The sequence below is a fragment of the Mauremys mutica genome, chromosome 20 (genome assembly GCF_020497125.1).
Source record: "Mauremys mutica isolate MM-2020 ecotype Southern chromosome 20, ASM2049712v1, whole genome shotgun sequence".
NCBI classification, from domain to species: domain Eukaryota; kingdom Metazoa; phylum Chordata; order Testudines; family Geoemydidae; genus Mauremys; species Mauremys mutica.
Genome location: NC_059091.1, coordinates 4,963,224 through 4,981,365, shown reverse-complemented (window position 1 = coordinate 4,981,365; position 18,142 = coordinate 4,963,224). Strand labels below are relative to the sequence as shown.

At 48.5% G+C, this 18,142-nt stretch overlaps 1 protein-coding gene across 4 annotated transcripts in view; it reads left to right on the top strand.

Annotated features, from left to right (window-relative positions):
* The first annotated feature begins 213 nt into the window (after window positions 1-213).
* Window positions 214-18,142, top strand: part of CSRNP2 (cysteine and serine rich nuclear protein 2) — a 30,628-nt gene continuing 12,699 nt past the window's right edge. The window contains exons 1-3 of one of the 4 annotated variants that reach the window (XM_044994428.1): window positions 1,542-1,723; window positions 9,594-9,796; window positions 11,712-11,816. The gene's annotated coding sequence lies outside the window, so the exon portion shown is untranslated. Of the gene's footprint in view, window positions 233-1,541; window positions 1,724-9,593; window positions 9,797-11,711; window positions 11,817-18,142 lie in introns of those variants that run through there. The other 3 variants (XM_044994430.1, XM_044994429.1, XM_044994431.1) reach the window with 3 other exon arrangements.

Here is an 18,142-nt window from a genome sequence, read left to right as displayed (position 1 = left end):
CTAAAATAAGGTGCTTTTGCTTATTCCTGCTGGTTCTGGCCTTTCTAATCTCTTGTCTAGACTCCTCTCTAATTCCACTTCTGGTCACCTTATTTCTTCCATCTGGAGCTGTTTACACCGAGAGCTCAGCAGTTGGGCTTCTTCACTGCAGACGTGTTTATCCCATCACTACCCTTACTAACAATTCAACCTGAAGTTCTGTTGATAACATATGGTGGTGGCTTATCTTAGTGTAAGTGCCGATCCGGGGATTTGTTAACGGGCCCTCTTATCCATCTTTCTAAGTTGATTTTTGCTGGTCTTGTTAGAACTCTTCAATGGGTGGGCTGATTCCATCATCACTGGAGTTTACACTTAAAAGTTTTGTGGAGTTACTGTTTGAATTTTAACTTTCTCTTCCTTAGATCTAGCTAATCCAGCTGTTGCTTCTCAATTCTTGTTTCTTAGTGTAACTGGTTCATGATTGCCTTGGGGTTTAAACTGTAAAGATTGTGTTTAATGATCTGTAAGACTTGGTGATCGCTGTATGGAGAGAATCGTTTCCGTCCTGGAGACCTCAATGACTGCAAATGCACAGAGGCTCCAAGGACCCTTCTGCTCAATGCATCTTTATTGCACACACTCCATCCAGTGGTGATCCAGGATATTACATTACTTAACATTTATACTCTTTGTAATTGAAGGGTGAGTAATATTAAAGCGAAGCTAAGAACCTTTGCACTAAAGGCAATTCATTTTGCACCCTAGCCTTGTTCCTTTCAGCTATCTGTGCAAACTCTTGCTGCAGGCAGGCAAAGAGCTGTGTTGTACAGAAGATAGGTACTCAGGGACACAAAGCAGATAGTGGATTTTGGCAGGGGTGGAGGGGCAGTGTATGGTGGGTTGGTTTTTGCCCAGATTCCTCTCTTGTTGCCTGCACTCTTGATGCTTTAAATTTGTGGAAGACCAAAAGCTTCACCTTATTCCTCCCTATGACCTGATCTCTGTTGCTGTCACACTCTGTGATGTTAAAGCTGCAGTTCTGTGTGTTATGAATGTCAGTTTACTTTTTTAAAAGCTTATGCTTCTTGCTTTTGCTTTTTTATTTATTTATTTATTTTAAAAGCTCCTAGCTGTGGAGGAGCTAGAGAAAAGCCTGACTGTATTCCTCTAAAGGCTCCACCATCAGAAGGCAAACAGCAGTGATGGCTCTGCTACACAATGCATCTCTCCACCCAATCCCATGCATGCCTGCTTGGTTTTTAACCAGCAGGTGCAGAACTGTATTCCTCCCATGCTTCTTCCCGGGGCCTGATTTCCCTTTGCAGCTGCGAGAGCTTCCGTCTCCCAGCCTTATCCACCAGGAAAGGCTAAGCCTTCGACTACAACTCCCAGCAAGCCCCTCCTTCCGGACTCCATTTCCCAGCGGCCACTGCGCAGGCCGGGCTGTCAGAACTCTATTTCCCGAACTGCCCCGCGCCCGGGCGGGGGGAGATGTCACGTGCTCCGGGCTATATAAGGGGAGGCGCTGCGCCGGCAGCCCCATTGTTATCGCGGAGCGGAGCCGGGCCGGGTGTGTCCGGTTAGAGCCCGAGAGCGCCGAGCCGCCTCCGCCCCGCTCCGCCCGGCCGGACCCTCCCCCCCGCTCCCCCTGGCGCGGAACCGCCCGGGAGCCCGGGCCTCGCCCTGCAGCCCCGGCCCGCTCGGCGGGGAGGAGGGAGCGGCGGGGAGGGACCCGCAGCCGGTGAGTGACGCGGGGGCAGGAGCCCCTTCCCGCCCGGGGGGGTGGGTGTGTGTGTGTGTGGAGCATGGGGGCTACTTCACGTCTCATGGGAGGGGACAAATCTCGGGGGGTCTTCCCCTCACGTCATCTGGGGGGGGCTTTTCCCCTCAGGTCTCCTGGGGGGGGCAAATATGGGGGGCTTTTCCCCTCAGGTCTCCTGGGGGGGGCAAATATGGGGGGCTTTTCCCCTCACGTCATCGGGGGGGGCAAATATGGGGGGCTTTTCCCCTCACGTCATCGGGGGGGGCAAATATGGGGGGGGTCTTCCCCTCAGGTCTCCTGGGGGGGGGCAAATATGGGGGGGGCTCTTCCCCTCAAGTCATCTGGGGGGGGTCTTCCCCTCAAGTCATCTGGGGGGCCAAATCTGGGGGGGGTTCTTTCCCTCACGTCTCCTGGAGGGCCAAATATGGGGGGGGGGCTTTTCCCCTCATGTCTCCTGAGGGGATTGGAGCATTGCCCGTGTGGGGGGGGGCATATGTGGTTGGAAGGGGTATTGGGGAGGGCAGATATGGCATCTGCTCCCCCTTGGGTGGGGTAATCAAATGGTGTTGGAGGATAGGTGGGATGACCCTGCTCCCTTGGGTGTTGGTACGGTGGCTGCGTAATGGGGGGGCAGGTGGACCATCCCCATCACCCCTGAATGTTAATGGGGGGACTGTCTTATAGGATTACCATTGTGGGGGGGAATGTGGGGCTGTGGGGGATGTAGCTGGAGGGGCAGGTGAGGCAGCGCCTCCCCCTTGGATGGGGTGTTGTGCTGAGGGTTGCCGTGTGGGGCTTTTGAGGGGAGGACATTTGGGTTATACTCCTTGAGCTGGGAGCTGGGAGGGATGAGCTGTAGGGGTCATTGTGGATCCTTCCCTGGCCCAGGGTCACCGGAGAGGTGGGTTTTTTTTGGGGGGGAGGGGGCAGGATGGATGGTAGGTTGTGACTCCCTCCCCCCCCCAGGGCAGGAGGTTGTGGGTATTAAAGCATCCCAGTGCTGCATGCTGGGAACGGGCTCTTGGTGATGTGACTGGACACGTTCTCTTGTTGGAGGTGCTGGAAAGCATGTTTCCTCACAGGCATCCAGGCCAAGGGGTCAGTGTGGCATGGCATGCTCCCCTCCCCCACCCCCATTTATAGCAGGAGCTAAGGTCACAGAGGGGATAGAGCTGGCCCTGTTGGAGTCTTGCAGAGCCATAGTAACCTCCATGTGCCCCCCCTTTCCTTCTCACTGACATTATCAGGGGCAGGGTGCCCCCCTCAGCTTCATGCTTCTCTTTCCACCTCGGTTTGAGTGTGAAATCTTTCCCTTTTAAATCAGGCGAGGAAAACATCAGTAAAGCCCAGCAGAGCTAGTGCAGTTTCTGACTCTGTGACCTTATGCCTGTCCTGTTTGAAGCTTGGCCAGGAAAAAGGTCATGGATGAGTATGGATTTCCCTATCGTTATCCAGCAGTAACCCTAATATCAAAGTCTTTAGAACATGAACTTGATGCCCATCAAGTCACCATGGGTGACTTGGAGATGATCAAACCTTAAAGGCCTGATTCTGATCTTAAACGGGCCTCTATGAGCATCAGCATGTATTGGGGTTGCACCTTTTGCAGATGAGCTTAGCTGTGCAGAGGAGGTTCTGTAAGAGTTTTAAAAGGTATGTCTAGCCATAGCATTTGTGAAAGATAATATCTTAAGGTGCATCTACAGTAGGAAAATTCAGGCTATATTTACCTCTGGTGGTAGCAACCATATAAGCTGCTGTGTAGATGGGGCACAGGTATTTCTACTGCTGATACAGTGGTGAATATAAATAAATCTGTGCCTTGAGTGTGCTGTAACTTTCACCATTGCTACCACTGGTGGAGAATGGAGGGTCTGTATCTTCCATGATCTGGTGTGAATCTTGTGGTTCACTGTACTTCCAGAACCTGTTGTTTTAGTGGACAGACTGAGACCTGATCTCTGGCATGTCGGGCCTATTAGAGTTGGAGCATGGTGTGTGAAATAAAATAGCCACAAATCTGAATGGCTGACAGAGAATGATAGCTGAACCCAGTGGGAAATCCTGACTGGTTTGTAAACAGCTTGGGCAATAACTGCTGAACTCTTGACATTTACCGGGAAGCTGTCACTTCGTGCATTGTCTTAGGGATTGTCCCATCATAGTGGCAAGTCTCTAATCTGGTGTGTAATTAACCTATTTTCTGTGGCTTGTTGACATGGGTTTTTGAGGACACTGTATAGAAGCCATCTGAGGTCTTGACTGGGTTCTCTGTGCTCTCACTATACTTCAAAGGTGACACTCTTGGATATGCATCCAATCAGATGGTGATGGGAACCTTAATGGTTATTCATGTTCTTGTTGCAAGCCTCTAGTTTGATACTCTCAACTTTTGGAACCTGCACAGAGCTTCATATCCCCCAGCCCCTGTTGAAATGGTTACCATACACCCTCTGTTCTAGCCCTAGCCAGTTAAATAGAAGTTGATGATTGTACTTCAGAAGCGATTCCCTCAATCAAACCCAATGCAAATCCCTATACCATGTGTCTGTCAACTACATTCCACAGGCTTCTTATTAGAATGCATGCCCTTGTAAAAGGGGTGGGGTGCTTTACTTGCCTTTAGGAGGAATGGTCGACATGGGGTTAGATTCTTTGTGGTTGCTATTTCTTCTCTGGCATTACAATCATTTCATGGTGTTTGTTGTGTTCAGTATTGTGCCTTGGAGTGCTGTATAATCTAGACTCACTAGTATGCTGGAGATGTGTAGACCATGCGTGTCTGTCTGGCATTCGCTGAAGCAACCCACTTTACATTTATTCTGAAACAGTTTAGAGTATTGACTACTCTGCATGCTGGCACAGGTATAGAATTCATTTTATATCTAATACAGCTACTGACACCTGGCCAGTGAGAGCAGCTGTAGTAAGGGCTTCTCTAGTGTATGTGTTGCTTTGTGGCTTTCGCTGGTGTTTGTGGAGGTCTCTAGATGTGGAGTAGTAGCTATTCACGGCTCTCTCCCAGACCCTCAGCATGTTTCACTGTTCTCTCTCTGACATCATGTTACATCAGTGGGGTGTGTTGCTCTGCAGTGATGGTGCCGTGTCATTCTGGGCAATGTTATTCCTGCTGCATAATTGGCAACTAGTGAGATCATAGTCTGAGATCTTGGGTGAGCTTAGCCCATAGCAGAGGGGTATGAACCCCTTTCTCTGGAGGCTTCAACTTGGAGGAATGTGAGCCTCCCTTACCCTTTTTTTAAACAAATCATCTCCCTTAAAATAGCTGCTGGGAGCAGCCTCGCTTCTCTCAAGTAAACGTGAAAGCGCAGGCTAGTTCCTGTTCTTATTAACTATTCCTCATGCCTTAAAGCTGCCTTGACTGAAGAAAATTGGAGTTTAACATTTCACAGCATAAAATGGGGCCTTTCTGAATTTCTGGACTTATCTGATTGAGCATAATCCATTCGTAAAGGTGCCGTGTGCCACCTAGAGCAGGAGTGTCGAGTTCATTCTGTGGATAGGGATGAATCCCACATCTAATTATGGTCTGTAGACCAGACGAAACGTTGAGGCCTATGTGTTGTCCTTGAGCCACAATGGGGCTGCCACTGATGTCAGTGGCAGTGTGCACAACAATGGAACTAAAAGTTTAGTTGTCATTTATTTTTCAGTCCCTTATTGTCATAGAGAGCATCAACCTGTGGGAGAATATGCTCCCCTTAAGATCCTTGCAATTTCTCTTTTCTTCCTCTTCTTCCCATCCTCTTCAGGAAACTCATAATTTCGTCCCCCTTCCCCATCCATCTGCTAAAATGATCAGCAATGAAATAAAGTGCTGTCAGCACTGGCCTCTAAAGTTCTCACTCCTGTGAGACCGCTGCAGGGCAGGGAGTTCACACTTCTCTGAATCATTATTTCTTCAAGTATGATTGGTCCCTGTATGTATTCCAAACATAGATGCTCATGCGCACCATGCATCGGAGTCAGATGGTTTTCTTAGCAGAGTCCATTGATCCCCACCAGTGTCCCCTCATGCTCACAGACGAGAGTTTCCTTTCCAGTTCCCTCTTACCACCACATGGCCGGAGTCTTAGCTTGAGAGTGATAGTTGTGCATAGCTGCCTTAGTGTTTTATATTTCTTCTTATATAGTGTAATTTTTCCCCCTGTTTGGGAAAATGGGCTTTAAGAACTGTGCCTCTTGCCTGTGCTCATTTTCTGTGATCAACAAGCACCAGAGTTGCCGCTGCTGCTTTGGCGAGGCCTGTATCACGGCCCGGTGTGCTGTTTGTAAGTCCTTCGCACCCTGAATATTGGAGGCTCGAGAGCTTAGCTTCTGGAAATTAATGGAAGAACCCATGCACCCCAGGGTGCACCCAGATCCGGGACCCGCAAAACCACCGGTACAGAGACCATCACCACCGGTGAGCGCCCTTCCGAGCACCTCCCAAGCTCTGGATCCATCCGTACCAAAGGAGATGGACAAGCCCTGCCATGAGGGTAAAAAGCATGGACCGAGGCCTAAGAGCAGATCCCCGTCCTGGATTGCCCAGCGTTTCCTCCCCGAACCGTGCCAGGTCAGATGAGAGGTCGCATGTGGATCCAGCTGGACCAGCACCCAAGCTGCATCACACTGAGAGCAAGGCAAAGTGCAAGTGGGATTTGGTGGTACTGACGACTGCCTCAATAACCCCACAGGCACCCTCACCAGCATGCGCACTGTCCGTCATGCCAGTGCCTCTAGGCTCACTGGATCAAGCAGCACCACTGTTGCCGTCTGGACCCACAGCTGTGTCCAGGGGGACACCATGCACTCTTGGGCAGTTGGAGCCTCTGCTCTTGATGGAGGAGCTGCTCCTCCCATACGTACGTTCTCCGCTCCGCTCTGGACCCCCGCTTGCCACAGTACTTCCGTCTCCAGCGGATGAACCTTGCTGCCGCTGCTACCGGAGAAGCATGTCCTGTTGCCATATCACAGCCCTCTGGTACCAACAGTACCCCCCGTTGCTGGAACCGTTCTCAGAATCCGAGGGGTCTTTCAGAGCTGGAGCCCTCGTTTTCTCCCAGGCCCCGTCGGAGTCCGGACTTGCAGACCAAATTGCCATAACCTTCCAGCTTTACCCCGCTGCAGAGGCCTAGTATCGTTATCCGCTAGATCCTCCAATGCCTAGGGACACTTTTTTGGCCCTTTTTCACTTTCCGTATCGTCGGTTTACGAGGCAAAGGAAGATATGGAACTGGTTCCATGGTGCTTCGTTGTCACTGGACGAGGCTCTTATTTCTCCCTGTTTGATAACCACTGCCAGAAGCAGGACTTGCTTCAGACGGTGGTGGTGGACCTGAGGATTCTGTTGGAGGAGATCCAGGTCATGCAGCATCCGCTCCTGGACATCCTCCAACCCCAGGGACTCTCTCAGGCAGTTCTCCCCATCAATGAGGCCATTCTGCAACAGATAAGGACAGCATGGCGCACTTCTGCCTCCTATGCCAGAGAGAAGAAAATAGAGGCAGTATTTTGTTCCTGCTAAAGGGGCAGACTTTCTTTTTACCCACCCAGCCCCAAACTCTCTTGTGGTCCATGCAGCAGCAAAACAGGCACCCCAGCACCCTCAAAAAATCTACTTCCCCAGACAGAGTGGCAAAGAGGATGGACCTGCTAGACAGGAGGGTCTGCTCCTTCAGCAGGACTGCAGTTCCGCATGGCCAATTATCAAGCTCTGCTAGCCAAATATGACTTTAACAACTGTAACAGGCTAGCAGAGTTCAGGGATAAGCTGCCACCAGACCAACAGCAGCAATTCCAGGCGCTGGTAGACAAGGAGTGACTGGTGGTAAGGTGGGCTCCAGGCTGCTGTGAACACAGAGGACACATCCTCTTGCTCTCTGGTGACCGTGATGCCCAGTGACTCGTAGCTCCAATTGTCCGGATCTCCCAGGGAGGTCCAAAACTTGATAGAGGACCTCCGCTTTGAGCACTAATTATTCAATAAGACAGATGAATCCCTCCATTCTCTGAAGGACTCTTGAACCATGCTGAAGTGTCTCGGCATTTACACCCAGGCCCTGAGACACACAAGCAGCAACGGCAACCGTTCTGTCCCCAACCACATGCTCTCTAGCCAACATACTAACAGCAGCAGCAGGAGGTGCCACATAGATCGCTCTGCTCATAATGCCCTCGCTTCCCTTCCTCCGCCACAATCACCTGCTTGACCCAACCCAGCAGCAGTCAAAACAGCAGTTTTGACATGCAAGATCTTCTGCGGCACCCCATGTTGTCATTGGGGGCCATTGCTCACATGGACAGTTGGGTACTGGAGATCATCCATCATGGATACTCCATAGAATTCCTATCATTTCCCCCTCATCACTCCCCACCCAGGGCTTCCCCTGGGAACCCATCCCTTCAACGCATCCTCCAAGAAGAAGCAGACATTCTGCTTCTCACTGTACTTCCTCATCCCGAAGAAGGGTGGAGGGTGGCACCCCATTCTAGATCTTTGGGTGCTCAACGCCTTTATCAGGAAATCCAAATTCCATATGGTGATGCTGACATTGATTGATTATCCCAGTGTCTGGGGCCTGGTTTGCGGTTATCGACGTGAAAGATGCCTACTTCCATGTCAGCATTCACCTGATCCACCGGAAATTTCTCCGCTTCTGCGTGGCTCACTGCCATTACCAATCCTGAGTCCTCCCCTTCAGCATAGACATAGCTCCATGAGTCATCGCCAAAGTTTTTGCCATAGTAGCAGCACAAATGCGCCACTTTGGCTATTCGGTGTATCCCTGCCTCAAAGACTAGCTCACTTGTCATGCTGTCCTGACAAGAACTCGTCTCTGCCATCCTCGCCCTTCGCGCGCTCCGTGTATTTGCATTAATGAGAAGTTAGACGATCGACTTTATCATCATGTGGCTCTACTCCATTGCAGCACGAGCCTTCCTTCTGGAGGACCTCTTTGCAACACTACAGCAATGATTGTGGGCCTCTGACACAATCCACACACCATGGTCTGCCGTTCTCTCCCTCCTTGGACATATGGCAGCCTGTACCTCCGTGACACCACACCCACGTCTATGCATGCATTGCCTCCAACTGTGGCTCCTCTTCATTTACAGATCCCAGAAGGACCATTTGGAGGCTAGGGTGGCTGTCCCCCACACGGTTCTGGCCTCTCTTACCTGGTGGGCTTACGGCTCCACCCTAAGTTCTTCCCAAAGGTGGTGTCAGAATTCCACCTCAATCAGTGCATCCACCTCCCTGTCTTCTGTCCCCAAACTACACTGCTCCCTGCACTCCCTTAACATCTGCTGTGCATTGGCATTCCAGCTCCATATGACCCATGCTTTTCATGCATCAGCAAATCTGTAGCCATTGCTGACTGGTCCAAGGGCCAGGCTCTCTCTCTCTCCCCAACAAATCTCCAAATAGGTCTCTAGGTACATCCGTGAATGCCTCATGCGATTCAACATACTGCTGTTTGATAGAGTTACAGCACGCTCTGTGCCAGCACAAGTAGCTACTTCGCCCTGCTTAGCAGACATCTCATGGCAAGACATCTGTTGTGCAGCAACATGGCAATCCGTACACACATTCACATCTCACAATGCCACCACCCAAGGGGCAGCTGTAGATGCTGCAGTGGGCCACGTCGTAGTATAGATTGCACTTCCTCTCGCATCCTCGCACCCCCCTTCACACTGACTTCTACACACCCACGTTTGGAATGCATATGGGGACCCTCACTCAAAGAAGAGGAGGTTACTTGCCTGTAACTGGAGGTTCTGAGAGATGTGTGGTTCCTATTTATATTCCAATACTCACCCTCCATCCCCTCTGCTGCAGACTCAACTATTCAGCAGTAAGAGAGTCGCTGGAGAGGCATCGACCTGCATGGCTAGTTCTACACTCTGCGAGCATGAGGGGATGCCCAACATGTGTGCAGGTCAACAGGGCATTGCTAAGAAAACCGTCTAGCACATGGTGTGCATGTGCACCCGCGTTTGGAATAATAGGGACCATACATATCGAAGAACCTCCAGTTACAGGTAAGTAACCTCCTCTTTTCAGTTGCCCACAGACTCGGAAAGGCAATGAAAGACTAGGTACACTTGGATCTTGTTTGGAAGGTTTTCTTCATAGACATGGGCTAGAAACTGCCCCTGTTTTTAGTTTAAAGCTAAAGATCCTGACTACCTCATGCAGGTGACATAACTGCAGCAGGTGGACTGGGTGTTCGACACTCGTGGCCTAGAGCAAAGATCTATTCTAGGAGTCATGTGAGAACAGAATTCACTTATGCCTTTTATCCTTTACCAGCTGCTTATTTAACAACAAAAAATTAAAAAGAGCCAAAGTTGCCATGTTGGTGTGATCAGTGTCTGGTGTTCCCACAGCTGCTTTATGTGTAAACATGACCAGGCCAGCCACTGCATTCTGCAGTGTGAAAACCTGCCCTAAGCAAAAAGGGTTTCAAAAATTACACTGCAGTCTGTTTTTTTCTATTTTAAAAAAAAAAAAAAAGAGAGAGAGATGCTGATACTGTATAAGCTTTCCAGGCAGTTGGGCATGAGGCAACCCCCAGAATCTGAACCTTTAAACAGTCCCTCACCTGAAACTCTACGGCAGTAGTTGTCAAACTTCTGTACTGGTGACCCCTTTCACATAGCAAGTCTCTGAGTGCGACCCCCCCCCTCCCTTATTAATTAAAAACACTTTTTTTATATATTATAACACCATTATAAGTGCTGGAAGCAAAGCAGGGCTTGGGGTGGAGGCTGACAGCTCGCGACCCCCCCCACCATGTAATAACTTCATGACCCCCTGAGGGGTCCCGACCCCCCAGTGTGAGAACCTCTGCTCTACAGGCTGAGAGCAAGGGAAGAAATATTAAACTTTTTTATTTTTTAATTAGGAAGTGGTACTGTAGTGACTAGCCAGATGCCAACTTCTGGGATCTGGCTAAGGCTATTCCTACAGCCAATGGGTGGGGGAAAGAACCAAATAAAAGATAGGAAATCTGATGAGGAAACAGTGATCAGAGGTAACCAAAAGACTTGGGGTTGTAAAGAGTTTCCCTTGAGTCTCCCCAGGGCATTGAAGTTTTGAAGCCTTCGTTTCCACTACATGTGGTGTGAATGAGATTACTCCGTGGAAGTCTTGACTCAGGCAAAATGAGGGTCAGTGTCTGCTTTATAATGAAAGCTTAGGGAGTCTTACAGCTTGCCTACACAGGGAAATTCACCAGAATAGCTACTGCAGAATAAGGTGTATTGTTCCCCATGTGGACACACTTTTTTTTTATTATTATTATTCCAGAACAGAATTTTTTTTATTCTGGAGTAATCACTGTCCTTCCAAAGATGAGGTATTGTCCTGAAATAGAATCATTTTTATTCTGGTATAATGTGTCCACAAGGGGAGCTATTCCAAAGTAGCTTATTCTACAGTAGCTCTTGTGGTCAATTTTCCCATGGAGACAGACCCTTAAGCAAGTAGGAAACCAGTCTGTAAGTTTGTCTCAAGTAGATTAGAAGCCCTCAGCCCATCATCTGGCTGCGCTATTGTTAAGGTTCTGGGTGTCAGCTATATCCAGGTCCCTGCAGAACTACTCCATTTTGGTTACAGGAAGAATAGTTTCTGCTGTGAACATGGGAGATGAAGGAAACAGGAAGGACTATGGACATGAAGCTGCTTTTCCTCATTGAAGGATAAAAGCGCTCTTGAGTTCGTTCTGGTATTTGGTCCCAGCAAATGGCCTTAAGGAACAATAGTGATGCCTTTTTACGTGGCTAGCGTTGCATCTAAAATAATTCGCTACCCGCTTTCCTGGGGATTTTTCTGGCATGTTGACCAGAGATCAGTGAGAATGGGTGGATTGGGACTTGCTGTCGTGTATATGCCTCTCCAAACATTGCTTGGTGGGAGTGCGTTCGGTATTTTATGTACTGCTTTTGCCAACAGGAAGTCCTTTGAATGATCTAAGCATTCTTTGGCAGCTTTCCGCCTCCAGTGGTGATGTGTTGACGGAAGGATTTCTGATTGTGACCTGAAAGCTGGAACCTGGTGGTGAGTGCTAAAATTTATAATGGGTTACAGACAAGTAACTAGGCTCTCCAGCTACAATGTGTTACTAGTAGGGCCTCATGGATCTTCTGCTTGTTAATCAGCCCAGTACTAACTAGCTTTGAACTCGTAGCCGTCAACTTTCTTGAAGACCTGAGACAAAGGAGATGCTATGAGAAGTTCTGTGCAGTCTTTGGGCATGATAGCCTCAGACTTCTTCCTGATATGGACCACATCTTAATGCAGAGGCTACCTTGGAGACATCCCTGTCCTTGCATTCCTGATCACGTGGACCTTCCTCTCCCCTTCCATTCATGTTAAATACCCTGAGGCAACCACAGCAATTGCTGACATCAAAGATTTCATGTTTTCATTTATTAAATGGCATACAAAGAAGCTGAAAACAAGAAGAGTTGATATGGTGTGACCAGCCATGGACCTTTGTCCTTGGCTGGCTTTTCCTAGTCGAGTTCCCTTGTCTGTTGCCACCTTTGGTGATAGAATTCTTCCCTCGTGTTGAATTAAGCTTTCTTCCTCCTATGCCCTTAATCTATCCACCACAGCTGTTGTGCTCACCATCTTGTCCTGAGCGTCCACCTTTAACTACGTCAAGGGCATTGTCTTTGGGCTCCCAAAGTCCCTGCTCTGCAGAATTCAGCATCTACCTTCTCTCCAGTGCAAAACGAGACCATTCCCACCCCCTCCTCAGATCTTGCCTTCCACTGGTGCTCTTTATTTTTTCCCTCTGAAAACTCTGCATGGATTTGCTCCAGCTGACCTTGTAGCCTTGGTCTTCCTGTGCTTCCCGTCTGCTCTGTGCCTTCACACAAGCTCACTGCTTTTGGTGTAAGGGCCTTCACCATTGCAGCTTTAACTGTATCAGCTCTTGAAAGATGTTACCTAAGATGACATTTTTATATTTTAAAAGCAGTCACTTTTGGGGTATGAATCATCCCTTCCTGCTAATTCTGCAAGTAGCACTTGTCCTGCTTTGATAACATACCAAAATCCTAATCCGACTGAATAGCCCTAGTGAATGTGAACGTAAGAATGGCCGTACTGGGTCAGACCAAAGGTCCATCTAGCCCAGTATCTTGTCTACCGACAGTGGCCAATGCCAAGTGCCCCAGAGGGAGTAAACCTAACAGGTAATATCAAGTGATCTCTCTCCTGCCATCCATCTCCACCCTCTGACAAATGGAGTCTAGGGACACCATTCCTTACCCATCCTGGCCAATAGCCATTAATGGACTCAACCTCCATGAATTTATCCAGTTCTCTTTTAAATGCTGTTATAAACATGGCACAAGAGTGTCTCCTAATAGAAAGATGCTATGGAGAAATGTCTTAAATGTTTCCCTGATGCAAGGGTTTTGGCATAGGGTACTTGCCAGCTCTGCCTGTATGCCCATTCCCTGTAGAGAGATTAGCAGATGCATGTCTCTTGGATTCAAAGGCTCCAGAGGTCTCTGTGCAACCTGCCGCTGTGTTTCTCAAATGTTTTTTTACAAGTGCGTTTTCTGTAAATTCAAGTAATTTGATACAGTGAATGAATGAAACTGCCCTTTTCCTCTACCCTGCAGCAGGATGTGCGTGCTGTGCAGGGACAGCTGTCCTCCCCTGCGTACCGGGGAAAGGAATTGAGCTGATGGAGAACAAGCTTCTCTGGGTAGGGTGATTGGCTAGTGTTCCAGGATTAGCTGGAATTCTCTCACTGCTCTCCTCCTCCTCCCTGGCACCCTCCTCAAATTTATCTTTGCTCCCTCCTCCAAAGAAATTACACCCCTCCCTCCTACCTCCTTCCCCCCCCCCCCCCACCAAAAATAATCTACTTTGGTTCTGCTGGCCCCTTTGTAAAGAGTCTTTCACTGTTCAGCGCCTGCTGCGCTCTTCTCCTTTTCCCAGCACCACGGAGCTATTCAGAAAATATTTGAAATTCCTTCCTGTAATGAGAAGCAGGTGATCTATCCCCCCATTCAACCGTGGGTCTCCTTTTTAGGGGACAGTCTTAGAGACCCCTTCTGTTGGGGTCTGGTGCTGCAGAAGGGTCCAGGGCATGTCACATGTGGTTTGCTATTATTATTAGTTCCTTTAAAAAAAAAAATTATTTTAAGGCCCTGTAAGGCGAGTCTTGGAGAACGAGCTGTAGGTTAATCCTCTCCACTGTGCATGGGCTTCTGAGTAAGCCAGCAGGACTGCAAACAATGGCGTACCAGGGAGTAGCAGACAGGATGCTGCTGTTAACCTCTTAACCCCTCGGTGGAGAAACTCATTAGGATGAGAACCCAAGTGACTGACTTCTGCCAGGCTGTATGCTGGAGGAGGCAAGCTCCACCCACACTAACGTATTGCTGAGGGAGGCTAATTCAGAGGTGCACTGGAATCTGGAGATTCAGTGGAGTTCATTGTTAATTAAATTCTTGACCGTTTGTGTTTCTTTCTCCCCTAAGGAGAAATCAGGTCACTTAATACTCAGCCGAGGTAACATGCTACCGTCAGACGTGAATAGGGCCACGTGCTTCCAAAAAAGACTCTACCTCTTTTAGCACTTGTTACCAGAAGCTTCTTTTCTTTCTTTTCCTCCCTGCCACCTCATGAAATATTTTTTCAATGTCCCTCGCCTGCTGTGGGTGATGAGTGGAAAAGGAGGAGATATGCCCTTGGGCCCTGAGTATAGTTTCTGCTAGTTGAAGGAAGGGCGCTTGATGCTGCTGCTGCTGTCTTGTCTTGATGATGATGATATCAGGGCATGAAGTTTGAGAATGAACTTGACAGTTCTTATGGGCCCTTTGTAAGGCCTCGATCCAAGGTGTCAAATCTGAAGAGCTTCAACTTCCCCAGTATGGTTCTGGATGCCCATTCCATACAAATGCATGATGTCCAAAGGGGCAGAAGGCTATTTGTCGACACCTCTGCTGGAAACCGTAAAAGGGGATGGGTCAGTTTCCCCGTATGCAGTAGCATCTTGTTTCTGAACCCTCTTCTGCAACTTCGGGTGGGAATATGATTGCCAGAGCCCCATTAGCCAGAGATTTCTTCTGGAACCACCTCAGTATCACAGTGAGGTGGGAGAAGGACTTTACTGTAGAGGGGAGCTTGTTTCTTGTGGGAGGGGTGTGTACACACATACACATAGCTGTACAACCCTCCTTCAAACACCACATTATGGTTTTGACTTGACTTCCTCTGCCCTTTGCCGATTTTTGGCTCTTTGCTCCAACCGTCTGTCTCCCCACATCAGTCTCTCCATCTCTGTCTCTTACCATCTTCTCCTTGCCCTGTTCCCCTCATTCCCCTTCCTTTCAATGTCCCCTCTTCATTCACTTTCCTTTCCATTTAGCACCCCCACCCCAAAAAAATTGTGGCACTAACATGCTGTTTGGTGCCATCCCATTGTTCAGTCTGCTTTTGTGTTCTACCCCTTCCCCCACCTCATTTCTATCTTGTCTATTTAGACTGAGGTCCTTGGCAGGGACTGACTACTACTCTGTGCAGTGCCTAGCACAAGTGGGGCCCTGTTCTTAGTTGGTTCTTAAGAGCTGCCGTCATAAAGAAGACGAAAAATAATTTACCATATTGGATCGCACCCAAGGTCTATCTAGCTCGATGTTCCGTCAGCCAGCAGTAGCCAGTGTCATAATTTTCAGAGGAAGGCATAAATACAGCCAGATGTGGGATAATCTGCCCCCCCCCTCACTCTCTCTCTCACTCTCTCCCTCTCTCCCCCCATACCCCATCTGACATCTCATCCTGATCTCTAATAGAGATTGGCTCAAGCCCTGAAGCATGAGACTTAATATCCCTGCCAACATTTTTGTTGTCATTAAGTAAGATAACACTGGACATTCTTGTTATCCATATACATTGTATCTCAATAGGCAAGATGGCAAGAGTAAGATATTGGGAGGGGCTTGACTGAGACGGAGGTGTCTTGAAGGGGATGGAAGAAATTTCCAAGATGTGTTGGTGAGAAGATGACGACGGGGGTATTGAGGCAGGCGCCATTGGCATTGCAAAGGGAGGTGGGAATGTGAAAGAAGATCAGGTCAGATGTAGGCAGGAGCTTTGAGATGCATAGCCTTGGAGGCAAAGGCAGACCCTGTGAATGGGATGTGCAGTGCAAAGGGGAGCGGGTGGAGCATCTCCAAGGGGAGAGGTGATATTCTGGTCAAACAAGTGAGCAGGATGCCTTTGGCGGCAGCATCAGCAATTTGGAGGGATTCAATAGTCCATTGAAAGCATCTGGACCTCAGTCCAGTTAAATCTGTGCAAACCCTTGTGTAGACTCTTATTTTGGGTTGAAGAGGGGCTTATTTCAGTTTAGCTTAAACCAGTTCCTAATCAATTTAAGCTAAAATGAAACAAGCCTGGTTTAAATCAAAATAAGAGCATCCCAGCAGCCTTTGGCACTGGGTTAACTAAATCAGTTTAACATTCCACCTCTTCAACTGGTGTAACTCTGCTTATAGGCAAACCTGAGGATGCTATTGCTCAGCCTCCTGGGAGTAATTCGATATTTGCAAAGCGCTCGTTGACTTCTTAGCTTCTCCTTTTCTGCTGTGTCAGCTGTATGAGACTCACAGGTTTTTACTCCGCTTGTTTTCGGGGCGGGGGAGCAGTCTCATTTCCTCTTGATTTTGAAGAGGTTGGAGGCCCCCAGAACCCTGGAGTGAATCCATGCACTTTTAACTGTTCAGTGCAGGGAAGAGTCCAAAACTGGAGGCGAAGGGGTGGGGCTGCTTCCCGTTTTGTGTGAAGGAATCGAGCGTGGAATCGTTTGATTCCCCCAGGAAGCTCTGTCCTGCAGTCAGGAGCCTCTCGCCTCCTGATACATGCAGTCGGCTGACATGTTTTTCAAACCCATTTGTTCAACTTGTTGTCATGGGAACAGTTGCTAGCTTGTAGAAGGGAATAGACAAGTGCAGAGGAGACTGAGGGGAGGGGGAAGGCTGGGTGGGTGGGTGTTGGGCTCAGGATCCCAACCACCAGGGATGTGGCCTGGAACCCAGCCCTGCTCCAGAAGAAATGAGTTTTAAAAACTATCCAGAACACATGCAATGGTCTGGGCAAGGTGTAAAGGGTAGGATTGCTCCCCTTGGCTTGTTCTGATAGAGTTGTGTTATGGTTTGAATGGCACTTTCTATAAACTCCAGCCTGACCCTGAGGAGGAGATCTCGGCATTTGGCTGGCCTTATCTCATTCTGCTGCCCTTCAGACCACTTGCCTATCAGACCGCACCTCTGAAGACAAAGGTCTGTATGTCTGGGTCTTTCTCTTGGCTCTGGCGGAGATGCTTTATTAAAAAGCATAAAGACTCTCTCTTCCATCTAGCAAGGAGCTCAGAGGAGACTGTCAGCTGCCCCAGGTATCCCTGAAGTATTCTGTATTCATCTGCCTCAGAAGAAGGGCGCAGATCAAAGTCATTCTGGACCAAATCCTCAGTATCCTAGTGACCCGTGCCTCTAAACATCAGGCACAAGAGAAATGGTGCCTGTTTCACGCCGTTCTGCTGTTTCTTGACTTGGCAAGAGAACATTGCTTTATAGTGAATGTCTCTCTCTGCTTGAAGTGGGGATGGGGAGAGAACTACCCACTTTGATTCAGTCTCTTCTCCCCACTGAGTTTCTGAAGTGCCCAGTTGGTTAGGAGGCTGGGTGTGTGGCCTTTAGAGGCAGCGCTAGTTAGTGGTTTGTTCCTAGAACAGTCCCCAGCTCTGCATTTACTGTGGAAATCAGCCAGGAAGACAGCGCTGAAGCCAAGAACAATGCAGCTGGTTCTACTTTTTCTCTGCATTCAACTCAGTCCTAGTGTTATTAGCAAATACCCTATAAACCTGTGACCTGTTACACTTGTCTTCTCACTGGATCCTAAAACGAGAACTTGATATAATCATGGCTGCTTTTGTGTATAGGAGCCCCTGGCTTCCTGTGATGCCACTTCTAAGCTAAGACCTTGTCTACATGAGAGAATTGAATGTGTTTTACCTTAAAGGGGGTGATTTTAAACCTGTTTAATTAAACCGGCGCAAATGGCTGTGCGGACTCCTGTATTTTGATTTCAGACAGGCTTATTTTCATTTAGCTTAAGTCAATTAGGAATTGGCTTAAAATAAACCACTATAAGTCACTCACTCTTAAACTGAAATAAGAGTGTCTATGCAGGGATTTACACCAGTTTAAATAGGTTTGAAAACTGATCTAAGCTTACATATAGGTGTGACTTTCTTACACTTACACCCTGAGAAGTCACTCAAATTGCAGTAAGTTATTACATATCTCATGATGTGATGCTGGGAACTGTGTTCTTGGGTATAGTAGAATCTTGATTGA